This window comes from Stegodyphus dumicola, chromosome X1, assembly GCF_044657685.1.
Source record: "Stegodyphus dumicola isolate Sdum_Otavi_A_Nest chromosome X1, ASM4465768v1".
NCBI classification, from domain to species: domain Eukaryota; kingdom Metazoa; phylum Arthropoda; class Arachnida; order Araneae; family Eresidae; genus Stegodyphus; species Stegodyphus dumicola.
Genome location: NC_140780.1, coordinates 123,692,324 through 123,720,158, shown reverse-complemented (window position 1 = coordinate 123,720,158; position 27,835 = coordinate 123,692,324). Strand labels below are relative to the sequence as shown.

Genomic DNA, 27,835 nt, shown 5'->3' with positions numbered 1-27,835 from the left:
ATGCCTCCAGTTATGAAACATTTCCGCTCGGTGTTTTGTTTTTGTTTCTCTACTCTCATTTAACTGGGTAGCTCTTTCGCGGCTTTCTATTTCTTTACGAATAAATTCCATTAATTCGTTAACGTTCCATGTTTGGTCACTGTTTCTACTGCGACTATATTCTAATGTTATCTCTAATGGAACTAATCTTAACAATATTGGGCAAAGTAAACTACCGTAAGTTTCTGATACGACGTTCATTGACTTTAAGCATCTAATTTGAGTTTCACACTGATCATATAAATTCCTAAGATTTTTCTATATCCCTTACATTTCTAACAGGGGACAGATTTAACAGTTTATTCATGTGAGCATTTATTACCAAATCTTTTCTCCCAAACCTGCTAGTTAACAATTCTATAGCTGAATCGTAGTTCTCATTTGTAAGGAAAAGTCCGGAAACGACATTATAAGCTACCCCACCTAGTAATGACTAAGTAACTGAACTTATTTACTTTCGATAATGAGTCATTGTTATGGATAGCTGCCATGAATTGACTCCAAAATTCCTGCCAATTGCTAGAATCACCAAAAAATTTAGCGATAGTCAATTTTGGAAGGCGAATAATCTTATTATTTTCAAGTTTGGAATTTATAGCGGTTTCATTAGGAATGTTCATACTTTCCTTATCCGAATTTTCGAGTTTGTGTAATTCCCTCAATTTTTTTCTTGCTCTAAATTGCCACAGTTGGATTTTTTCTTCATATTCTAGAGCGGATGAAACTTCAAGTTCAAATTCATCCTCTGGGACCTTCAAATCCTGTTTGAGTGTTTAAATCACTCAGAGTTTTTGCCTTTTCGTTTAATATGTCTAAAGTTTCTTCTATTACATTTATACTAACGTCATCTTTGCTTAATTCTGTCTCAATTTTCTTTAGTACCTTGGAAACTGCAGTCCTTAATACTTTGCGTTTCGATTTAAGCTTAGCGACAGGATCTTCCAAAATTACTTTAAAATAGAAAACTTATCCTACCTGTTTGCAGGCTTCGCACACTTCACACCGTGCAATCCATACTTACGAATCCATATTGTCGAATATTAGCCGGCTTCCCGGCATGTAGCACCAAAAAATGTTTATGTACGCACTAATGTACACTAATCGAATCACCAATGTCGCTGCCTACGTATCTAACTATCTAACGACCTATCTAAATGCCACATCTAAATTTCTGCAAGCGGTGGTTCAGCCGCTTGCAGAATGATGCCTCAGCCGCTTGATTCTATGATCAAATGCTCAATCTAGTTTTAAAAGGATTTATTAAAATACTAAAATTAATCTAATCTAGAATCTAGAATCGAATCTAATGTTACATCTCAGGAGCAGCGTTCTAGCTGCGTCATAACAAATCTAAAGTCAAGTTCCTGTTGCCATTCTGAGGCAGAGAAAAGTTTGTTTCTAATCAAACCGGAACATCGGCATAGTGAAAGTTTCTAGTCCAACCGAAACAGTAACCTATTTTCCTTTCCCCTTCATAATGCAAAAGAAAGGTGCTTCGTTCATTCTTTCAAATAATTTTCTTTACATTATAATTTTTAATCATAAGTTTTTATTTTTTGATATTTTTTTTTCCTTTTTAGAACTTCATTTTAATTGCTTGACTAGCATTTTTTTTTTAAATAATTGTTTTAAAATTTCTATTTAGTTATTCGAACTGCGTATTTTAAAAGTATATTTATTATTATAAATTTTCAAGAATATGATTTTATTTATTTGAATTGCATTTCTTTCGAAAAAATACTGACCCAGACTACGATGAATTTGAAAACTACATATTTTGAAAGAGAAAATACAGTAAAGCACAGTTAATACGCCTTTCAAACCACCGTTCAGAAATGATATATACATGAAAAAGATCTATAACCGACAATTTAATTTAGGATGACTTGCATGCATTGCTTTACACAATTTTATCAACTTATTTTTAGTTTCTTTAAATATTATTAATATTTTAGTGAAATATTTTATTTTTAATTTAAAATTTTACAAAATACTAAATTTTATTCAAAAAATTATTTTTTTCACGGATTTCGCAAGTATTTTAAAAATCAACCATTTAATTTGTTTGTTTGTTGTTGGTTCGCCTCACAAACATTTTCGAAATATCTTGGTATTTCTGACATTCATACAAGTAAATGTATTGCCTGTCGTTTTATCAGTATTTGGTCAGAACAAAATAGGGAAGCGACTTTTACAATGATACTGAACGTCTTTGCACACTAGCATAAGATGAGAGAAAAGACTGGTTTCATCAATAGGAATCTTCAGAGGAAAAAAATCTTCAGATGATATACATATACGCCCTTGGATTGGATAAATTCTTGAATTTTCCTCTAATTCGACTGATACATTTTGGGATTCTTTGTTTATGATATGATATGTTGTACGAATTAATTTGAATTTACACAACCGTTCAATCGAAAAATAATCGCCCCTCACATTCACTTGCGATGATATTTCTTCTGATGTTTTCGTTAGCATAGGCTGGTATACTTGACGTACTGCACTAAAACTTTAGCAAAATAAGTTTTGCCTTTGGGTTATTCTCCTTCAACAAGCAACTTCTATGAAGTGGATTTCAAATTGCTGTTCTTTCTTCCAATTTCCATCTTTCCTTCTAAACGTGTTTCTACATTTGTTTCCGCCACCCAGACGGTATAGTGGTTAGGAAAGCCTACTACGATACCAAAAAGCCCGGGTTCGAATCCCGGATAAGTCTTAGATGCTGGTAAATGTATAGTGTCTTTGTGGCATGGGGACACTCTAAATTCACGGCGAGCCGAAAGTCCTCTCCAGAGGTTGATGATAAGGGAAGAGGGGTGGCAGACCCTCGAACCCGTCTCCCAGGTGCTGCCATCAACATGGGAGGCGGAACTAAGCGAAATCGTATTGTCACCTGTATGGTGCTCGAGTCTCTTGCCAAAGACAGACGCAATCTTCTCCCACGTGCAACGAAAATAGGAGCTACTGTTCCTTACGTAAGCGCTCTATGAAGGAACTCCTCCCCTTTGATAGCCTCCATGTGCCATGCCACATTTAAATAACTAACCAACGTTATTTATGCATGATTTTTTAACAAGCATTTCTAAACTAAGAAAACCAAAAACTCACCGGAAACCAGTGTAGTCATCCATGGTTGAATTGCCGTTACTCTCCCCTTCAGAACTTAGATTGTCATTCATTAGTTAAACTTACTTTATGTATACTTTTTAGCCGAGTTGACAAAAAGAGTAGAAGTGCAGGTGTTAAAATTTTGACTGATATAAAATTAGCAACATGTTTACAAAGAAAGACACTTTAATTTTTTGAAATTATTTTGCAAGAAAAATTTTAATAACTGCTAATGTAATCGAAATTTTAACATAAATAACAATAATTTTAAAATAAATGTAACAATAATCATCTTTTATTATATTACTAATGATTGGAATTCAGATCTTGGCAAATCAAAATTTGGCTTTTAAAAAGTGTGTTTATTCTAAATCCCATGTTTACATAATGTATTTTGCTTTGAAAAAAAGGGATCCTTCATGATAATATTAGGAGCCCTTACCAATGCAAACAACATTTTCTTTAAGAAATTTACTATGCATTTAATGTCATCAAATATCTTTGGACGTAAAACCATGTTCATAACCATTTTTAGGGTACTTAACGTATTTACGCCACCGCAGCTGCAGATTTGGCGGTTTTTAAGTGCTGCCAATCTACACCTAAAATGTTTGCGACAAATCATAAATTAAAACACTTTATTTAAAATCAACGTAGTCAATCGGAGGAAATGGAAAATGAGCCGATATAGAGTTTAACATAGATTCAAAACAGTCTCTATTTTCTTTGACCTGATGCTGTCGCCATATGAACTCTGCTAAATAAGATTCTAAATGATGTCTCGCTGTCCCCCTATGTCTCTTGTTCCTCCATTTAGCACTGCCCCCCACATTCTTTCAACTGTTTGTGTATGAACTCCTGTACCAGGATCTATGAAATTGTATTTATGATTAACTTCAACATGTACTATTCTATTTGTTTGTCTTTTTTAAGTCCCACTTGCTGATCACACTGTCTTAAATTACATTTCCAAAACGTACGTTTACCAAAATAAAGTTTCATATCATGCGAATTGGTACATTTTCGTTTTTTTTAGTAAAATATTTCGCTTCTGAAAAAATAAAATTTCATCTTCTTTTATGTTTGGCAAAACCCAAAGACGCATCTTCGTAGCACTAAAAAATGGCGTCAAAAATCAGCAAACAACAAGGCAAAAAGGAATCCAAAAGATAACTGTGTACGAACAGGATTGTTCTTTATTCGAGCAACAGCGCAACTTTACTTAACTGCGGTGGTGTTAATATGTTAAGTACCATTTTTATTTGTTACCTTTTTTACACACAGAAAAGAACATTCAAATCGTTCATTCTAGTAAATTTTGCCGCTGGTAAATACTTCTGTACTAGAAAACAGCATGTTTTATTTATAATTTTTATGTAGCGTTTGACGCATTCAGAACTGCTGAATATACTATATTTGAATGATTTTAAAATCTGCAAATAAATTTCGTTGCATATACAAATGAAGTTAAGGAAAATAGCTGAAGATAATATGACTAAGATAAATATTTACGTGTATGAAAGAAAAAATTATTTGATTAATATTCTCTATAAATTAAAATACCTTTCAAACATTATTAATATTTGTAAGGCATTATTAATAAAAATGAGAATAAATTCCGTGTGAATCATGCTCAGTAACAGGTTATTTGAAAATTTAAAGTTCAAAATAACTGTTACAGTTCAGTGAAGATTTGCAAACCACATTTGGTGTTAACGCTTACAACAAATATACCAAATTTCAAAACACGCCAATATATACAGTTAGTCAATAAAGTCTGCGTACATCAAGAAAAGTAACATCAAATCCAAATTTTAAGGTGCGAAAAGGGTAGTTTCTTAAAGTTTTATTTTTAAAATATTTAGTTTCAATAAGGGACTTTGAAATTATTTAACTGCAATATTTTCATACCTAATCATTTATGCACACTAATTTTTAAAAGATAAGTGGCCAGAAATCAAAGCCAATAAAGTTTGCGTACAACGCGAAGGAGGCGGGGGATTTCTTATCTAACTTTTAAACTTCAAACTTGAGAATGCAAAGAAGGTTACACTTTCAAGGTCGTTGACTTCCGAAGCAAATTTCACGTTGATTGGAAGTTGCTATTTCTATTTTCTTTGACGAAAATGATAACCAATAAAGAAATTCCTTTAGTTACGAGACAACTAATTATCAAATTGAGAGATGAAGGTAAAACTCTTCGTTATATTGGTAAAACCATTGGAAAACCATTTTCTAGTGTGCAAAGAGTTATTCAAAACTATCTTGACACTGGTATTCTTGCTGTAAAACCAAGATGTGGGAGACCGACTAACGCAGAGAGAAGAAAGAAAAATTCTTTTACGAATTAAACAAAATCCTAAACTTTCTGCTGCAAGCATTGCAAAAGACATTTTTTTAACTAGCAACAAGGAAATTTCTCCTGAAACTGTACGAAAAGTGCTGCGAAAGTCCGATTATCATGGACGCAAACCTAGGTCTAAGCCATACATTTCCGAGACAAATAGAAAGAAAATAATTGCTTTTGCCAAAACATATTTAAACTCTTCGCAGGACTTCTGGAACAATGTAATTTGGTCAGATGAAAGTAAATTTACAATATTTAAAGTTAATGGCCACCCTATTGTATGGAGAAAACCATGAACAGAACTAAATCTGAGAAATTTAAATCCAACTGTCAAACATGGAGTTGGCGGTGTGATGGTATGGGGGTGTATGTCGTCGAAAGGAGTTGGAAATTTTCACATTATTGATAAAGTCATGGATAAGTAGTATGTTTATCTGGATATTCTGAAGAAAACTGCACGAGACAGTGCCCCAAATTTAAACCTTTCTAATACCTTTATTTTCCAACAAGACAACGACCCGAAACATACAGCTAAAATTGTGAAGGAATATCTCCTCTATCACACTCCAAGACAGTTGCGTACTCCTCCACAGTCATCAGACTTCAATCCAATCGAACATTTGTGGGCAAAATTGGAGAAACGAATTCGAAAACACAATCTTACGTCGCGAAATAAGCTAATTAGTAAATTGCAGGAAGAATGGTATATCCCAATACCTTCTGTTCCAGAACTTTCTGGATTTCACCATTTTCGTATTCGTCAAAAACTTCCTGCAGATTCTCACAATTTGTTATCCATTTTCGCATGTTGAAACCAGCAGCCTTCAATATATATCTAATATCTTCATATATGAGTTTAGCTTCATTTTCGTCTTCATTCCCACCTATTAAATCGTCTACGTATAAACATTCGTTCAATAGTTTAACTGCTTTCTGATTTGTTTCTTTAAAGGTATTTATGTGATGTTTGATAGTAGCGGCAAGCGAAAATGGGCTCGATGTAGCTCCAAACAATACGCGAGTCATCCTAAGTATTTTCGTGTTAGGTTTCCCATCCTTATCTGTAAGGTTATTTGCCCACAAAAATCTTACAGCATCCCTATCTTCAGGTGACAGAGAAATCTGGAGAAAGGCTTGTTCAATGTCGGCAGTAAATGCTATGCTATGTGTACGAAATTGTATTAATATCTCTAACAATGGTGGATTTAAATTAGGACCGGAGTAGAGACAATCGTTTAAAGAGTATTCGTTTTTCGAATGGCTGGATGCATCAAATACAACTCTCACGGGTTTGTCAGGTCGAATAACTGGCTGGTGAGGCATGTAATAAATTCTTCCTGTTTCTTCAAAACATGGATCAATTTCCTCAGCTATACCCATTTTTAAATGTTGTTCTATAACTGAGTGATACTGCTGATGAAGCAGTGGATCATTTCTTAACCTTTAAACCAGTTTATTAAAGCGAACTTCTGCATTTACGTAATTAGTTTTTAATTCAGACGAATGTTCATTCCAAGGGAGTTTAACCTCATATCGCTTTTCTTTAAATTTGATAGTTCTGTTAAAATTCTCTACAATGTCATTATCTATTTTACTAATTTCCTTCCCTTGTTCTATTCCCAATGTTTCCAATTCCCAAAACTGCTTTAACTGTGTTGAGACCAATTTGTCGTCAACAATAATGTCCATGTTTAACAATTCACTGTTAGAATCAGTCCGGCCTTGAAGGCACCATCCAAATATTGTTTCGGAAGCTATAGGTTTATTTTTAAAACGTTTAAGTCTACCAGTTATTACTTCATGATAGTAATCTGCTTCGATCAAAACAGCAATATTTTTATCACTGAATAGCCAAGAATCAGCTAATTGTAGTCCTATTGTCTCTTTGTTAATTTTTGGAAACTAGGATATCAGGGAAAGCTAAATTAGTTGCACATATTTGGTTAGTTTCTAAAGCTTCAATTTCTATATTTAGGGATGGTTTACTTCTGTTTTCTAGTTTGACTTTAACAACATTGTAAGTTTGTTCTGTTGCCTGGTTCACCCCAAAGGCAAATACGGACAAAGTTTCCTTTCGAATAACAGGTAATTTACACTCCTCTGAAATGTCCCGAATTATAAAATTTCTCATCGATCCATTGTCTAATAGAATACGAACTGGCTCTAAATTATCCTTCTCATAAAATGGACGTATCATCATACACGTTTGTAGCAATGCACTGCGGATAGTTTCGGTTTTTAATTGACTAATCTGAACAACATCTTTACTGGATGAAATTGTCGACACGACCTTGTTTTTCTCCGATTTGGTTTCGAGTTGGAAACAAATAGACCTATTGTGTTTTTTATTACATATTTCGCACATTTTTCTTTCCTTACACTGCTTAATTTTATGCTGAGATTTTAGACACAAAAAACATCGGGCTTGAGATTTTAAAATATTTCTTTTTCCTCCACGGTTTTAATTTCGCAGCGCTCCGAATCGTGTAGTTCATCACAACATATGCATTTACTACTAGCGACTGGAGCAACATATTCATACGTTTTAGGCGAACTTTTTTCAAACTGTTTATTGCGCTTGTTGTTTACATTATCGTGAGCGGAGTGGAGACAATCGTTTGATTTATGCCTCCAGTTATGAAACATTTCCGCTCGGTGTTTTGTTTTTGTTTCTCTACTCTCATTTAACTGGGTAGCTCTTTCGCGGCTTTCTATTTCTTTACGAATAAATTCCATTAATTCGTTAACGTTCCATGTTTGGTCACTGTTTCTACTGCGACTATATTCTAATGTTATCTCTAATGGAACTAATCTTAACAATATTGGGCAAAGTAAACTACCGTAAGTTTCTGATACGACGTTCATTGACTTTAAGCATCTAATTTGAGTTTCACACTGATCATATAAATTCCTAAGATTTTTCTATATCCCTTACATTTCTAACAGGGGACAGATTTAACAGTTTATTCATGTGAGCATTTATTACCAAATCTTTTCTCCCAAACCTGCTAGTTAACAATTCTATAGCTGAATCGTAGTTCTCATTTGTAAGGAAAAGTCCGGAAACGACATTATAAGCTACCCCACCTAGTAATGACTAAGTAACTGAACTTATTTACTTTCGATAATGAGTCATTGTTATGGATAGCTGCCATGAATTGACTCCAAAATTCCTGCCAATTGCTAGAATCACCAAAAAATTTAGCGATAGTCAATTTTGGAAGGCGAATAATCTTATTATTTTCAAGTTTGGAATTTATAGCGGTTTCATTAGGAATGTTCATACTTTCCTTATCCGAATTTTCGAGTTTGTGTAATTCCCTCAATTTTTTTCTTGCTCTAAATTGCCACAGTTGGATTTTTTCTTCATATTCTAGAGCGGATGAAACTTCAAGTTCAAATTCATCCTCTGGGACCTTCAAATCCTGTTCTATTTGAGTGTTTAAATCACTCAGAGTTTTTGCCTTTTCGTTTAATATGTCTAAAGTTTCTTCTATTACATTTATACTAACGTCATCTTTGCTTAATTCTGTCTCAATTTTCTTTAGTACCTTGGAAACTGCGGTCCTTAATAGTTTGCGTTTCGATTTAAGCTTAGCGACAGGATCTTCCAAAATTACTTTAAAATAGAAAACTTATCCTACCTGTTTGCAGGCTTCGCACACTTCACACCGTGCAATCCATACTTACGAATCCATATTGTCGAATATTAGCCGGCTTCCCGGCATGTAGCACCAAAAAATGTTTATGTACGCACTAATGTACACTAATCGAATCACCAATGTCGCTGCCTACGTATCTAACTATCTAACGACCTATCTAAATGCCACATCTAAATTTCTGCAAGCGGTGGTTCAGCCGCTTGCAGAATGATGCCTCAGCCGCTTGATTCTATGATCAAATGCTCAATCTAGTTTTAAAAGGATTTATTAAAATACTAAAATTAATCTAATCTAGAATCTAGAATCGAATCTAATGTTACATCTCAGGAGCAGCGTTCTAGCTGCGTCATAACAAATCTAAAGTCAAGTTCCTGTTGCCATTCTGAGGCAGAGAAAAGTTTGTTTCTAATCAAACCGGAACATCGGCATAGTGAAAGTTTCTAGTCCAACCGAAACAGTAACCTATTTTCCTTTCCCCTTCATAATGCAAAAGAAAGGTGCTTCGTTCATTCTTTCAAATAATTTTCTTTACATTATAATTTTTAATCATAAGTTTTTATTTTTTGATATTTTTTTTTCCTTTTTAGAACTTCATTTTAATTGCTTGACTAGCATTTTTTTTTTTAAATAATTGTTTTAAAATTTCTATTTAGTTATTCGAACTGCGTATTTTAAAAGTATATTTATTATTATAAATTTTCAAGAATATGATTTTATTTATTTGAATTGCATTTCTTTCGAAAAAATACTGACCCAGACTACGATGAATTTGAAAACTACATATTTTGAAAGAGAAAATACAGTAAAGCACAGTTAATACGCCTTTCAAACCACCGTTCAGAAATGATATATACATGAAAAAGATCTATAACCGACAATTTAATTTAGGATGACTTGCATGCATTGCTTTACACAATTTTATCAACTTATTTTTAGTTTCTTTAAATATTATTAATATTTTAGTGAAATATTTTATTTTTAATTTAAAATTTTACAAAATACTAAATTTTATTCAAAAAATTATTTTTTTCACGGATTTCGCAAGTATTTTAAAAATCAACCATTTAATTTGTTTGTTTGTTGTTGGTTCGCCTCACAAACATTTTCGAAATATCTTGGTATTTCTGACATTCATACAAGTAAATGTATTGCCTGTCGTTTTATCAGTATTTGGTCAGAACAAAATAGGGAAGCGACTTTTACAATGATACTGAACGTCTTTGCACACTAGCATAAGATGAGAGAAAAGACTGGTTTCATCAATAGGAATCTTCAGAGGAAAAAAATCTTCAGATGATATACATATACGCCCTTGGATTGGATAAATTCTTGAATTTTCCTCTAATTCGACTGATACATTTTGGGATTCTTTGTTTATGATATGATATGTTGTACGAATTAATTTGAATTTACACAACCGTTCAATCGAAAAATAATCGCCCCTCACATTCACTTGCGATGATATTTCTTCTGATGTTTTCGTTAGCATAGGCTGGTATACTTGACGTACTGCACTAAAACTTTAGCAAAATAAGTTTTGCCTTTGGGTTATTCTCCTTCAACAAGCAACTTCTATGAAGTGGATTTCAAATTGCTGTTCTTTCTTCCAATTTCCATCTTTCCTTCTAAACGTGTTTCTACATTTGTTTCCGCCACCCAGACGGTATAGTGGTTAGGAAAGCCTACTACGATACCAAAAAGCCCGGGTTCGAATCCCGGATAAGTCTTAGATGCTGGTAAATGTATAGTGTCTTTGTGGCATGGGGACACTCTAAATTCACGGCGAGCCGAAAGTCCTCTCCAGAGGTTGATGATAAGGGAAGAGGGGTGGCAGACCCTCGAACCCGTCTCCCAGGTGCTGCCATCAACATGGGAGGCGGAACTAAGCGAAATCGTATTGTCACCTGTATGGTGCTCGAGTCTCTTGCCAAAGACAGACGCAATCTTCTCCCACGTGCAACGAAAATAGGAGCTACTGTTCCTTACGTAAGCGCTCTATGAAGGAACTCCTCCCCTTTGATAGCCTCCATGTGCCATGCCACATTTAAATAACTAACCAACGTTATTTATGCATGATTTTTTAACAAGCATTTCTAAACTAAGAAAACCAAAAACTCACCGGAAACCAGTGTAGTCATCCATGGTTGAATTGCCGTTACTCTCCCCTTCAGAACTTAGATTGTCATTCATTAGTTAAACTTACTTTATGTATACTTTTTAGCCGAGTTGACAAAAAGAGTAGAAGTGCAGGTGTTAAAATTTTGACTGATATAAAATTAGCAACATGTTTACAAAGAAAGACACTTTAATTTTTTGAAATTATTTTGCAAGAAAAATTTTAATAACTGCTAATGTAATCGAAATTTTAACATAAATAACAATAATTTTAAAATAAATGTAACAATAATCATCTTTTATTATATTACTAATGATTGGAATTCAGATCTTGGCAAATCAAAATTTGGCTTTTAAAAAGTGTGTTTATTCTAAATCCCATGTTTACATAATGTATTTTGCTTTGAAAAAAAGGGATCCTTCATGATAATATTAGGAGCCCTTACCAATGCAAACAACATTTTCTTTAAGAAATTTACTATGCATTTAATGTCATCAAATATCTTTGGACGTAAAACCATGTTCATAACCATTTTTAGGGTACTTAACGTATTTACGCCACCGCAGCTGCAGATTTGGCGGTTTTTAAGTGCTGCCAATCTACACCTAAAATGTTTGCGACAAATCATAAATTAAAACACTTTATTTAAAATCAACGTAGTCAATCGGAGGAAATGGAAAATGAGCCGATATAGAGTTTAACATAGATTCAAAACAGTCTCTATTTTCTTTGACCTGATGCTGTCGCCATATGAACTCTGCTAAATAAGATTCTAAATGATGTCTCGCTGTCCCCCTATGTCTCTTGTTCCTCCATTTAGCACTGCCCCCCACATTCTTTCAACTGTTTGTGTATGAACTCCTGTACCAGGATCTATGAAATTGTATTTATGATTAACTTCAACATGTACTATTCTATTTGTTTGTCTTTTTTAAGTCCCACTTGCTGATCACACTGTCTTAAATTACATTTCCAAAACGTACGTTTACCAAAATAAAGTTTCATATCATGCGAATTGGTACATTTTCGTTTTTTTTAGTAAAATATTTCGCTTCTGAAAAAATAAAATTTCATCTTCTTTTATGTTTGGCAAAACCCAAAGACGCATCTTCGTAGCACTAAAAAATGGCGTCAAAAATCAGCAAACAACAAGGCAAAAAGGAATCCAAAAGATAACTGTGTACGAACAGGATTGTTCTTTATTCGAGCAACAGCGCAACTTTACTTAACTGCGGTGGTGTTAATATGTTAAGTACCATTTTTATTTGTTACCTTTTTTACACACAGAAAAGAACATTCAAATCGTTCATTCTAGTAAATTTTGCCGCTGGTAAATACTTCTGTACTAGAAAACAGCATGTTTTATTTATAATTTTTATGTAGCGTTTGACGCATTCAGAACTGCTGAATATACTATATTTGAATGATTTTAAAATCTGCAAATAAATTTCGTTGCATATACAAATGAAGTTAAGGAAAATAGCTGAAGATAATATGACTAAGATAAATATTTACGTGTATGAAAGAAAAAATTATTTGATTAATATTCTCTATAAATTAAAATACCTTTCAAACATTATTAATATTTGTAAGGCATTATTAATAAAAATGAGAATAAATTCCGTGTGAATCATGCTCAGTAACAGGTTATTTGAAAATTTAAAGTTCAAAATAACTGTTACAGTTCAGTGAAGATTTGCAAACCACATTTGGTGTTAACGCTTACAACAAATATACCAAATTTCAAAACACGCCAATATATACAGTTAGTCAATAAAGTCTGCGTACATCAAGAAAAGTAACATCAAATCCAAATTTTAAGGTGCGAAAAGGGTAGTTTCTTAAAGTTTTATTTTTAAAATATTTAGTTTCAATAAGGGACTTTGAAATTATTTAACTGCAATATTTTCATACCTAATCATTTATGCACACTAATTTTTAAAAGATAAGTGGCCAGAAATCAAAGCCAATAAAGTTTGCGTACAACGCGAAGGAGGCGGGGGATTTCTTATCTAACTTTTAAACTTCAAACTTGAGAATGCAAAGAAGGTTACACTTTCAAGGTCGTTGACTTCCGAAGCAAATTTCACGTTGATTGGAAGTTGCTATTTCTATTTTCTTTGACGAAAATGATAACCAATAAAGAAATTCCTTTAGTTACGAGACAACTAATTATCAAATTGAGAGATGAAGGTAAAACTCTTCGTTATATTGGTAAAACCATTGGAAAACCATTTTCTAGTGTGCAAAGAGTTATTCAAAACTATCTTGACACTGGTATTCTTGCTGTAAAACCAAGATGTGGGAGACCGACTAACGCAGAGAGAAGAAAGAAAAATTCTTTTACGAATTAAACAAAATCCTAAACTTTCTGCTGCAAGCATTGCAAAAGACATTTTTTTAACTAGCAACAAGGAAATTTCTCCTGAAACTGTACGAAAAGTGCTGCGAAAGTCCGATTATCATGGACGCAAACCTAGGTCTAAGCCATACATTTCCGAGACAAATAGAAAGAAAATAATTGCTTTTGCCAAAACATATTTAAACTCTTCGCAGGACTTCTGGAACAATGTAATTTGGTCAGATGAAAGTAAATTTACAATATTTAAAGTTAATGGCCACCCTATTGTATGGAGAAAACCATGAACAGAACTAAATCTGAGAAATTTAAATCCAACTGTCAAACATGGAGTTGGCGGTGTGATGGTATGGGGGTGTATGTCGTCGAAAGGAGTTGGAAATTTTCACATTATTGATAAAGTCATGGATAAGTAGTATGTTTATCTGGATATTCTGAAGAAAACTGCACGAGACAGTGCCCCAAATTTAAACCTTTCTAATACCTTTATTTTCCAACAAGACAACGACCCGAAACATACAGCTAAAATTGTGAAGGAATATCTCCTCTATCACACTCCAAGACAGTTGCGTACTCCTCCACAGTCATCAGACTTCAATCCAATCGAACATTTGTGGGCAAAATTGGAGAAACGAATTCGAAAACACAATCTTACGTCGCGAAATAAGCTAATTAGTAAATTGCAGGAAGAATGGGCGAAATTTACGTCGGATGACACTAGTTCACTAAACTAGTTCAGTCAATGCCCAGACGTCTGCAAGCTGTTTTGAAGAATAAAGGATATCCTACAAAGTATTGAAGTAATGTAAAAAACTTATATTTTGCTTTTTTTTAAAGTGTAAGCAGACTTATTGGAGGGAATTTCTGAGTTTTTTTGACAAAATTTATTTTTGAAAAAATGTAAAAAGTATTACACTGATATTATTTACTTTTTATTTAAGCTTACAATTTTAGCTAATAGAAGAAAAAAATGCAATGATTAAAATACATTTTTCTATGCTTTAAGTGTTTTTTTAATTTAAAATTTAGTCTGTACGCAGACTTTTGTGACTAACTGTAAACTCACGTATGTCATGGGAAATTTTTGGATAAAAAAAAAACTAATATTTTGCACGTATGCCTAGAAATATATCTACTTTAAAATAATGGCAGAAGTTTTATAGGTTATAACTTAAAATCTGTAAAAATTATTTAAAAATACAAATTTATAAAATAAATCATAAAATAAAAGCTAATTTTACTTGGGTACAACCTAAATTTTGAATTCTGAAAGAAAGAATCAAGTTAAATTTCTTCAGTCGGCCCAATAGAACGGGAGACAGAAAAACGTGCCTTTTTTTGGAGGGGGGAGCAGTGTATACAACTCCAATGGACTTCTTGGGCACCTCTGAAACAGGGCTACATAATCTGTTGTTTGGTTTCAGGTGTTGTTGAGAGTAAATACGTAGTACAAAGCGTGGTTACTTACCAAAAGAGCATATTCGGTGTAAGTGAAACATAGGTTTTAATAGGGTTTTTTTTTTTTTTTTTTTTTTTTTTTTTAGTTTATATTACACTTACATCCAGTATGCTTCTATGGTAACCACGTTTTCTACTACGTATTTCTCACAACAGCGCCAAAAACCAAACAACAGGTTATGATGCCCGGTTTCCCAGGTGCCCGAGAAGTCCATTGGAGATGTGTATGTCTAAGCAATAAGTGAAGAGTCTGTATTTTGTTTTTTTGGAAAACAATGTAATAAAAATTAATCTTTTTTCCTTGGTTTTACTTAAACTTTATGTAACTAATGAAAATGATGAGCCCGAATATTCAAATCGAAGAACTGGATAACAATAACTATAAAATATGGAGTTTCCAAGTGTAAATGGTTTTAAATCCAGTCAGAGCTTTGGAAAGTCGCGAGTGGGCAATTAATGAAGCCAGAAACTTCGGAAATTAACCAAGCCGAATTTGAGAAATTGATCTAAAAGATCAAAAAGTTTTAGCAATTATTGCTCTGAGCGTGAAATTGCCTCAAGTAGCGCACATTAAAAAGTATCAAACTTCGTATGAAGCGTAAAAGAAACTGCACGAAATTTATCAGCCCTGTTACCTGGATTACCTGTTAAAATGTTATCATAATGCAACTTATCGCGAAAACGATGAACGCGAACGATAAAATGCAGGACCTTTTCCTTCTAAATTGTAGATATATTTGCAGAAACAGGATCTGAAATTCCATAAAAATTCCTAACTATTTTGTTACTATGTAGCTTAACCAAAGAATCTAAAAATTTTAGAATCACAATATAATCTCGTAATAAGTTGCTAGACCTTAAAACATGCTGAAAGTTAAATTACTCGCACAAAATAGCTAAGTGCAGGATGCGTTAGTTATTAAATACGACGGCAACGCAAAAAAGAAGTCTAAGAATGCGAAAGACTTTAGGTGCTAAAACTGCACGAGAAAAGGAAACAAAGCGCCAGAATATAGAAAAAATAAAAGTAAAATCCTAATCAAGAATCCTCTAAACCAAGTTGTCTCCAGTAAAAGTATTTCAGCTTACAGTTAATCTGACTCAGTCTACTAACAAAATTTGAAATATCAGGTCGTGTAGATACAGTTTAGTAAATTAAGGATTGGTACTTATTTCTGTCTACACTTTCGTTTTCTTTGGCACCGTTCGAAGATTCGCATAGATCGCATGTTAGGATCTAACGGTGTTGATACAGGCTTACATTCTAGCATACCGCACTTAGCCAAGAGTCCTTTTTTGTGCTTAATTTAACTAATCGATACATTTTCATTTTGTTCAATGTTAATGCCTAAACGTTATTTTATTTTACCTTAAGTCCCTCATTTCAAGAGTTTTCTTCAGGTGTACCATAGAAGATCCTCCTTTTGTTAGAATTATCAAATCATCATCACACATCGCTAATATGATACAGTCATATTAGCGATGTGTGATGATAATTTGATAATTCTAACAGTATAGGGAACAGTAGGTGACAGTATAGGGAACAGCGAGTGAAAACTTTTCGGTACAGTCTATTCCATACTTTTGCGAACATCCATTAGCGACGAGTCTGTCCTAATACTGATCAACTGCGCAGTCCACCTTTTACTTTATTCGAAATACTAATTTGCAGCCAACGGTTTTTTCTATTATTTGGAAAATCAGTCAATTCCCAGGTATTGTTCCTCATTTTTCTTGGATAGGTGCTCTCGACTTTTTCTGCATCGGGTCTGGATAAAGTTTCTTCTACAGTTTCTGGATCTATAAAAACTCCAGAGTTTACCAAATTAACATACTTTTGCTGCTAGATTAGGTCTTCTTGGTCCTCTTTCTGAACTTTGACCTTGAATTGCGTTTTCTTCAATACCTGTTTCTCCTTTCATGTGGCTTTTCCAAATTCTCGTTGGTTTCTGAATTTTCTTCAGTAGGAACAAATTCGATGAATTACTGTTCGTCAGCTGTTGAAATTTTCGAGCTCGCTTCCAAAAAATTTAACAACACGATATTGTGTTACTTCAGAAGTTCCAGGTTTCTACAGACGATATGCTTTTGCTTCCTCAAAATATTTAACGAGAATTCTCGGGAAAAAATTTTTTTTTTCCCTGTTCGAACTGGTTAAATGCAAAAGCTTCACTTCCTGTGATTCTGAAATGTAATACTGCAGGCTTTCCTTTAGACTAAATTTCTTCGGGCGTTTTTGATCTGCTTTTAGTAAGGCATCGGTGTTACGTATGTAAGCTGCTGTTGATACCATTTCTGCCCATAATCCTTCGGGTAACTTTTTAACTTGTACATCTGACCATTTCAACTAGAGTACAATAAGCGCGCTCTGCAACTCTTCTGTTGCAGTCTATACTCCACTTAGAACTGGTATTTAATGCCTTCCTTTCCTAAGAGTTGATAAAATTCGTGAATTCTGAATTCTTTTGCATTATCGCTGCGGAATGTTTTCAGTTGCTTCTCCGTTTCCTTTTTAACCTGAAATTTGTACTTCCTAAATGTTTCAAGAGCTTCGGATACAGTAATATTCTGCAATTTGTCGTCGATGAATGCTATGAAATATTTTGCACCACCTAAAGCTGTGTCATTCATGAGACCACGTCACCTTTCACGCAACAGTTTCAGACATTACCATGTGCAGTATTTGAAACCTCAGGTACGCCCTGTAGATTTACGACATATAGGCCATTTTGCTTCGTTGCTTGCATTATTTTTAATCTTCAACCACGCATGGTTATTTCTAAGGGAGACAGTACATTTATGTTGCGGTTCTAAATTAACTGAAATTAAGTTCATTTTTACGTTGGGAAACACATCATCGTTAAGTATTATGCGCCGTGAAGTTGAATTAACATGTACACAAGGTTCAACTTTCCCTCTAACTTCTAGAAATTCATTATTTGCTATCTAAACTTAAGTTTCGGTTTCAGTTATCGATGTGAATTTACTTCTGTCCTTGCACATGTGTGGGTCGCTCTTGAATCGAGGTGCATATTGTATGTTCCTAATTCTCGCTTTCTGTTAACAATGCAGAATAAGAAAAACTTTGTTAAGAGAATTCTTGATTAGGATACTTGCTTTTATTTTTTTCTATATTCTTACGCTTCGTGCTCTTTTCCCTTCCAGTTATAGCACCTGAAGACTTTCGAATACTCAGACTTCTTTTTCACGTTGCTGTGGTGTATTTGCACACCTACATTTATGTTTGCAATTCATGAAAAGAAGCATTAAGAAATAAAAAAATTGGTATTGCGAAATCAGAATAAGTTTAATCATCCAAAACAAACAGAAAAATTACAATATAAATAACAATGCTTTTTTGTAACAAAATTAAAATATCTCGTATCAAAAAAGTATTTGCCTACCTGCATGAATACAAAAGAAATAAAATATGTAAGCAAATTTCAAACAACTAATATTTAGTATGCGTTCCTTTAGCATCTATTACTGCTTGTAATCTTGCTGGCATTGATTTAATTAAATTTTCTGTAAGAGTAGGGTCAGTATTCGACCACTCTTCAATAAGGGCTTGTTCGCTTGAAATCTTCCTTTTTCTTATTTTTAAATCCAAAGAATTCCACAAATTTTCCAAAGGATTTAAGTCTGGTGATTGTGGTGGAGTGGCAAGTTTTCTGGGTACATTATAAAACAACCACATACGTGTTATACCGGCAGTATGCTTGGGATCATTGTCTTGCTGAAAATAGTACGAATTACTGATACCCAATTTTATTGCACTTTGTGGCAAGTTATCTCGCAACACATCAATATAGGTTCGAGCTGTCATATTCCCATCAATGAAACACAAATTACCAACTCCTTTGCTAGCCATGCACCCCCAAATCATAACAGAACCTCCTCCATGTTTAACTGTAGGTAACACATTTTTGGTATGAAAAGCAGTACAAGGTATTCTCCAAACTAATTTCCTGCCATCTGATTTAAAGATATTGAACCTACTCTCGTCGGAGAATATGACATTTTTCCAGAAATCAATTGCCTTATTGATATATTCCTTAGCGAATTCAAGTCTCTTCAGTCTATTTCGTTCAGTTATGAGAGGTTTTTTTCCTTGGAGATCTCCCATAAATGTGTGCATCGTGCAGGACATTTCGAACACTTTGGGCACAGATTTGAACTCCAGATGTTGAAGCGACATAATTGGCTAAAGTAATTGCACTAAAAAATGGATTTTTCGATGCTTCTCTTATGATTTTTCGCTTCATTCGCAGTGAAAGTTTCTCTAGGCGTCCAGAATGCAAGTTATTTGATGTAGATCCTCTTTCTTTATGACGTTTTATAACATACCGAACAGTAGAGAAGCAAACATTTACTTTTTTACCTATTTCTCGATAACTTAGGCCATTTTCACGTAGAGAAAAAATTTGTTCTCGCAACGAAATCGGCAATTCAGTTTTCTTAGGTGCCATTACAATTTAAAATCGACAGTCAACTGATAACGTTTCGACAACACCTCCTTTTATAGTCGTCTTACGTATGTTATTTACTGCGGGATGACTGTCAAATAATAGCATAAAAATGCAAATTTTCTAAAGTTGAGTTGAGTGTGCAAATACTTTTTTGACATAAGATATTAATAAAAAACATTTTTTGCAACAATATTAAAATATTATTGTATTTTTTGTAATTAATTTAAATGAATAAGCTTATTCTATTTTTTAAATGCCAATTTTTGTATTTCTTAATGCATTTTCTTATAAATTGTGAACAAAAATGTATGTGTGCAAATACTTTTTGTACCCACTGTACTTATTTTCGCGTTAACATAATTACTAAGGCCTCCTACGCTCAGCTGTTTTGTTGCGCTTCAAATTGGCGATATTTAGATTCATCTAGCAATTTAACTTTTAGCGTGTTTAAGCCTGGCAATTTATCACAAGATTCTATCGTTATTCTGAAACTTTCAGATTCTTTGGTTAACCTACATAGTAGCAAAATAGTTAGGAATTCCTCTATAATTTCAGATCCTATTTCAGCAAGTTATCTACAATTTCGAAGAAAGTAGTTTATTTTAAGTAATCCTGCATTTTTTTTCGTTCACGTTCATTTTTTTTTCGAGAAAAGTTGCTTCATAAGGCTTACTTTAATTACAGGGCCTGTCGGCTGACAAATTTCGTGCAGTTTTACCCACGCTTTATATGAAGTTTGACATTTTTTAATGTGCACTACTACCTCAAATGATTTCACGCTCATAGCATAATTGATAAAGCGCCTTGATCTACTATTTGTTCTAGTTCGGTTTAGTTAACGTTGCAGTTTCTGGCTTCATTAACTGCCCACGCGTGACTTCTCAAATTTTCGACTGGATTAAGACCATTTTCACGGAGAAACCCCATATTTCATAGTTAGTGTTGTCTAATTTTTCAGTTTGAATATCGGGAGTCATAATTTTCATCGGTTACATAAAATTTCAGTAAAGCCAAGGAAAAAAAGAGCAATTTTGATTACGTTGTTTCCCCCCCCCATACACACACACACAAAAAAAAAAAAAAAAAAAAAAAAAAAAAACCCACAGACTGCTTGGTTGTGTATCTCCAATGGATTTCTTAGGCACCTGGGAATCTTTTTTTTAAAATGGCGGACTCTAGCCGTTAATAGGCAACTACTGAGGCCAGAAGCGGTGGTCACTTTATTATAGCTGAGCCACCGAAGGGACGGACAAATTACATCCATGCCTTCTCTGGGATTCGAACCCAGGTCCTTCGGGTACGGCAGTCAGAGTCGCACCTGGGAAACAAGGGAATCTGTTGTTCGGTTTCTGGTGTTGTTGAAAGTAAATATGTAGTAGAAAACGTGGTTGCCTACCAAAGAAGCATACCTGATGTAAATGAAACCAATTTTAATGGATGCTTTTCCTTGAGCTTTACAAACTTTACAAAACAGATGAACAGGGTGTGTCTATCTACAATATGTGAAAGAAAAAACAAACGAAGAATAACGGTAATTAATTTGGCTGGTACGAATTACTACTGCATTATTATCAATGGAATCTACTTGGCAATTCATTTAGGTCTGCAGGTATTTGGCTGTAATTCTATGCGATCCTTCATATAAAGGCTGTCCGAAATACCCTGCTAGATTTCTATTCCTATTCTAGTTTTTGAGAGCTATATTCCATGGCAAGGTTCTATACCGACCTAAACGAACTGCAAAGTAGATTCTACTGATATAGCGCAATAGTTTATACTAATCAAGTTAATCACCGTTATCCACCTTATGTTTTTCCATCATATGTCACAGGCTGACATACCTTGATCATCTGTTTCGTAAAGCACCCATTAAAATTTGTTTCACTTACATCGAGTATACTCTTTTGATAGGCAATGACGTTTTCTACTACGTATTAATCTCAACATCACCAAAAAGCAAACAGAAAAAATTGTCTAGATGTTTTAATTTTTTAAATACTTCATTGTATACAAATTCCAACTAAATTTAAAGGAACTAATACGCAGAACCTTTTAAAAAATATGAGATAGTGATTCAAAGCATCAAGAATATCATTGAGGTATACGTGAATGATTAATAAAAGGAGTAGAAAACATAACGTAATTTTGATATTAACTAAAAAAGTAAACACAAAGTTTTACACACGTAATGAACATGCTAAAAGTATTTTCGTACGCGGGTCGGTCAGGTATCTTAAATGCTTCTTGCAGTTCCCTTAAACATATAACGATACGTATATAAGCATTTTATATAATACCAAGCTCAATATCAAGCAAAAGATGTAACTGTTATTTACTGCTATATCTTAACAAAAGTTGAAAAAAATTTACACCTACATAATAAAAAAGGGGGGATATAAACCAATCTTTTAAACAAGCATGAGTTACGTATAAGCAAATATTATACATCATGTTTAATAACGCATTAATATTTTATGTACACGGAGCTAGTTTTCACACAATTTTGTGTCTGTCTGCTCCCCCCCCCCAAAAAAAAAATAATTTAAGCTCTTGTTTTCAAATTTGTTTGTTTAGTCAAATACTGTAAAGCACGGAAGACTATCTGCCAATGGGAGAAGATAACGTTTTTCTAAAAGTTATTCAATTTGTTGTTTGGTTGTTCAGTAGAATACGGCAAAACACACCACAGCTATCAGACTTTCTATACGAAACTGGCTCGTATTCACGTTACACATTGAAAAAGAAAGAAAATGTTCATGCAGCCAGCCGATTCGTTGAAATTCGAATCTGGATCGAATTACTGTTCTTCAGCGTGTCCTATCCACTCACCCGCTGGTAGGCCTTGATTAGCGGAACATCGATGTACACTCTGCACAAAACAAAAGGAACAGTTCTATAATTCCGGTTCTATTGGGCCGATAGACGATTGGTGTATTGAGAATACGGCAAAGCACACTAGGGCTATCTGCCTAAGGGAAGGGATGCCTTCGTGGAGGACTTTCTAAGGGGAACTGGCTCGTATACACGTTACACATGGGGGAAAACCACGAAAACGCCCATGCAGCCAGCCCGTTCGCGGGATTCGAAACTCAAGACCGAACTACCAGTGTTCAGCGATTTTACCGCTCGGCCGCTGGGGCCGATAGACGAAATTTATCTTGCGTTCTTCATGTCTCGAAAGCCCGACTTAAGATACACATTTATATACAGCAATTTATTTTAACATAGGTATTTTGACACAAAAAAAACCTTTCTGAAATAACATACCGATTTTTGTTTCCATATTTCGATTCTACGACTCAAATTAGGATCCAATAACAAATTTTGTAAAATTTGCTCAGAAACTTACCGAGAAATTTAAAAATTTATCTTGGCATATTTTTTACAGTTTGCGCCAAAAATAACTCACTTGGCGAAATTCGTAATTTATAGTAAACTATTTTCTTTTGCCTTTTTTTCATTGTGTACGAGCGGGAAAAAAAGCTGCATCGTTCTTTCAAATAATTTTAACAAAGTGCGTTAAGAACATCTGACGTTATTATCGTTTATAACAAATACGCCAAATTTCAAGACGCGCCAATATATAAATTCATGTACATCTTTGAAAATTTTGAATTTAAAAAAAAATTTGTGCATTTTTACGGTATGTCTAGAAATACATCTACTTTAAGGTGATGGCAAAAATTGCACAGGTTATAATTCATAAATTTTTCGAAAAATTTACTAAAATTACTAAAAAATAAAAAATTTTAAAATAAATCAGAAAATATCTGCTAATTTTATTTTGATTGAATCTAAATTCCAAACTGTGAAAGAAGGAATCAAGTTTATTTTTTTTTTAAAGAGGGATTAATAAAATACCAGATTCAATAAACATTAAGGAGCTAAAATTTTGACAGCTAATTTTTTAAAAACTACGCTTGCGATTTTTGCAAAACTCTGGCATAATTTGAGTCGTATAATCAAAATATACAAAAAATAGATGTGCCATTTCAGGTAAAAAATCTGATTTTGTATCAGAATAAGTATGTACGAAATATGCTGCATATAAATCGTAAGTCGCGCTTTCGAGACATGAAAATCCCAAGTTAAATTTCGTCAATCGGCGCAGTAGAATGTGAGATAATCTCGTACCAGACGACTAAATGACAAATCGGTTCCAAAATTCACGATAAATGTTTGATAAGCAAGTGTCCGGCCACTTGGGGACAGGAGGCACTCACTATATTCGTCATTTAATGTTTCGGGAAAATTTACAATGTTTGAAGAGCTAAAACCTGAAATTCTAAAACACTTCCATGATGGCTACCTTATGATTAAAGAAAAACATCGTTTTTGTTTAGTAATTCTGTGCCTTAACAGCTTTCCAGGATTTCTTGCTTTCATTTTTAAAAGACTGCCATGCAGCTTCTTCATCTGAATTTATCTACCCCTCAGGTCAATCCTTTAGCTTCCCACACCCTAGATATAAATTTTCAAGATTTAATACTGCTGCAAGGTTTACATGGTTAATGATATTCGATTTGACCAATACTTTAGAATACTACGGCTTTTCAGGTTTGTGCCCGTTTGTAATTCGCAAACGTACAGTAATATTTTGTGCGAAATAATTAAAGTCCAAGAATAGCAATCATCTCAGAATCACCACATATATTTCGATTATATTTTCGTACTGCATATTCTGCATGACCGTTCTCATACTTTAGGGAACTTCTTTTACATTGGCAGCGTAAGCTAACAATACTGATGGAAATTTACTTATTTCATTTATTAAGAATTATAGCCTAGTTTATGGTTACAGTTAAGTAGGAATATCAAATGAAGTTAGAACAGCTCAGAAATAGACGTTAAAACATTTCTAGTAATTTTAACTTCGGTATAAATAGTATGAAAATTCTATTTTTATATTATTTATAGCAAAGTTTAAATTACGAAAAATTAAAATTACGTGCATTAATTTAATACTAATAATACAAGAAAATTAAGTACTTGCACTTGTAATTACTAGTTCCGAGTACATCAAATACATATGTGTTGTAGAGACATTATGATATTTTTGAAGCAGAAGACGTGAAAAATGAGCAATGCCCTCGCCGGGTCTCGAACCTCTGACCTCTCGAATATGCGCCGAGTGTGCTGTCAATTACACCACGAAGGCATGCTAAGAAGGCGAGAGAAATACCTTACATACTTCTCCTTTCGAATGGCGACTGGAGATAGAGGACCCAATCGCCAAATCCTGGTGGTGGAGAATCTCCATCCACCACCATTTTAGTTCGGGCGCCACTGTAGAGACATTAGGTATTTTTTGAAAGCAGAAGACGTGAAAAATGAGCCTCACCGGGACTCAAACCTCGGACCTCTCGAATACGCGCCAAGTGTGCTGACCATTACACCACGAAAGCATGCTAAGAAGGAGGGGGAAATCCCTTATATTGTTATAATGTATTATGTTTCATATTTATCTACAGTAGAACCGAGCTTATTTAAAAGAATGCTTTAAAGTAATTCCCCCCCCCATTCTGCGAGTTTAAAATTCGTTCAATTTGTGCTGAAATTTGGCAATATTACATTTTGTGCTTGATATTATATTTATATAAAATACTGGTATCGTTACATGTTTATGAAAAACACAAAATGTATTAAAAAATCTCACCTTCGTTCGAAAATACCTTTAGCTCATCATGTGTATTAGACTTGCAGAGTTTCGATTTTTCGAGTTAACATCATTCTTACACTATTTCTACTGAAATTACGTGAAATATTACGTGTATTAAAATTATTAAGATAGGAAAAATTAATTAGCAGCATTTGCAATTAAACTTTTTAGTTCACATATATTCCTAAGAAGCATTTACGTACTATTAATTGATGTTATTAAAAAAACTGAGTAAAATTTTCGGCACACATTAAAAAATCATCAATCGTAATCGAATGCACAATAAACAAACCATAGTTTTTCTATGATAAAATCTTTGTTTAACTCTTGCACAGTCATGAAAAGCCTACATCATTACTAGGTGATAAACTGATTAGATAGATCTATAGTCTTAACTGGTCAGATTTATTTATAAGTGATAAGCTGGTTTCTAGATTTACAAGTCATCATATTTTTCTGAATGAAGTAATGTAACATTCATTTTTAATTTCTAGCAAATATTTTTTACAAGCATTTGTAATTTTCGGAAAAGATGCACGGATTACTTACTACACAACTTTTTCTCTGTTCGAACAGTTCAGACGCTAGAATGCATCTGACATTTCGATAAAAATTTTATAACTGATTGTTTAAGAATTATATAGAAAATTCACATAATTCTCAATAACCAGAGAGAATAATTGCTTTATACAACAAGATTTATTAGATGCAACATTTTCCACTAGCATAATTTGACAGTCCATGTAAATACACATAATGAAAACTACCTGACAGACTTGGTTTCAAATTATGGTTTGAAACCAAAATCTAGAAATGATGAAGCCAATTTGAATTATGATATGGTCAGTTTTAAACTTGATTTTAAAAGCCATCACTTAATGCTTTCACGATCTCGAGCGATGATGATTTTTATGGCACGCTGATTGAAACTTCCCGGCTGTAGTTAAACGCTCTGAAACTGCGTTCATCATTTTTGAACTATGGCCAATTAAGTAAGACGGTTCAGAAAACAGTAGAATAGGGATATAAATGTCTAAATGGATAATGGGCTGAAGGCTGGACAGAAGTTACTCGTACGGATACGAAGTCTCCAAAAATGCTTGAACGACCTAAATGTGAAAGAATATTAAGATGAAAAAATTTCCACACATCACATAAGAATCATACAACCAAAATATTTTAGTGTAATTTATTTTGCTGTCATAAAATTTAATGCGAAAACATTCTTTATAAGAACGCAAGATATATATATATATTTCACGTTAGCGACTGGATACAAAAAGTACTCTGAATATTTTTTTTTTTTTCCTTCCTCTTCCAATTTTCGATTGAATTAAATATGTTATTACATAATTGTTCTGTTAATACATTATACAATATACATCTGTTGCATGCAGTTAGCATAATAACTATGAATGGTAAACAGATGGTGATAGCTTATAAAAATACGAGAGCTTACAATATAAAAATGAAATGAAATACTATAAGCGTTATAAAGTAAAATAAGATAAGAAGCAAAAAACTTAATTCTATGTCTCAATTAAGCAGTATATACTGAAGAACTAGCATGCAAAATAATTAATACATAATATCAAATATAGATGCATATAAATATAAAAATAAAAGATATATATGACATAGAATAATAAATCAAGCAATAGAAAAATGTTCAGAATTAAAGCAAATAAAAATATTCACAACAAAAATAGAAAAACCTGTAAATTACGAAAATAAAGTGCACTACAGAAGTATTCTCAGCTGCTCCCGTTTTGTTAATTCTGAGATTCAGCATCATTTCGGGAGTAAAAAAATATTTCCCTTCCCTGTTTTTGCTGTTTTGTTTTTTTGCATGCAGTTTTTGCTCTCCCAATGTACACTTTTTTTTTTTTTTTTTTTTTTTTCCTTAAATCAAATTTACTTTAATTGCTAAAAAACTGTACGGTAAAAAAAAAAAAACACTTGGTCCACGCTTCCTAGTACGATAAAAAGAATGAAGTCCCCCCCCAAGAGAAATTCCATTATAATGCATTTTCGGTACTTCTTTGTTACAGTGGCCCCCGAGACTGAATCGCTAATTAACCGAGATATCTCGCCAAAATCTGGCTGCGTGTTCTTATCATAGAGCTATAATGTATATAACAGGTCTATGGTTCTTATACCTCGCCACGTGATCGTACATTAGTACCGCGTTGCATTCTTACTCTCGACCCGTATTCTTATAATACTTATTTTCCATGAGGTTTTCGAATTCGCATTGCTTATTTAAAAATTATATCCATTCCTTTTTTTAAGCCCAAAGGAGGGTTAGCCCAGAAGGGCTATTAGTCTCGAAACTGCATTTTGCGTCGGTTCATTATAAACGGCGTATCACTTTTTAAATTGTTGTCACCATGTATTATCGTCTTGTATTATATTTAAAGACGTTAAATTATGAAGTATCTGCCTGAATGTATTATGTTTCTTGCATTACGAAAAAAGACGTATCTAAAGACATCAAATTTTGAATAACGTAATCCTCAGAACGCCTGGAAGACAGAATTTTGAATTTAGAATTAGTTTTATTACCTATTTCATATTTTGCAAAACTAACGAATTTTTTATTAACAAACTTGAGG

The 27,835-nt window shown here is 33.5% G+C and overlaps 1 protein-coding gene across 4 annotated transcripts in view; it reads right to left on the bottom strand.

The window, feature by feature from the left end:
• Nucleotides 1–27,835, bottom strand: part of LOC118180028 (homeobox protein dve-1-like) — a 340,210-nt gene that overhangs the window by 262,876 nt on the left and 49,499 nt on the right. The window contains exon 2 of one of the 4 annotated variants that reach the window (XR_004760107.2): nucleotides 25,901–26,329. The exons of the other annotated variants lie outside the window; for them this stretch is intronic. The gene's annotated coding sequence lies outside the window, so the exon portion shown is untranslated. Of the gene's footprint in view, nucleotides 1–25,900; nucleotides 26,330–27,835 lie in introns of those variants that run through there. 4 annotated transcript variants of the gene reach the window in all.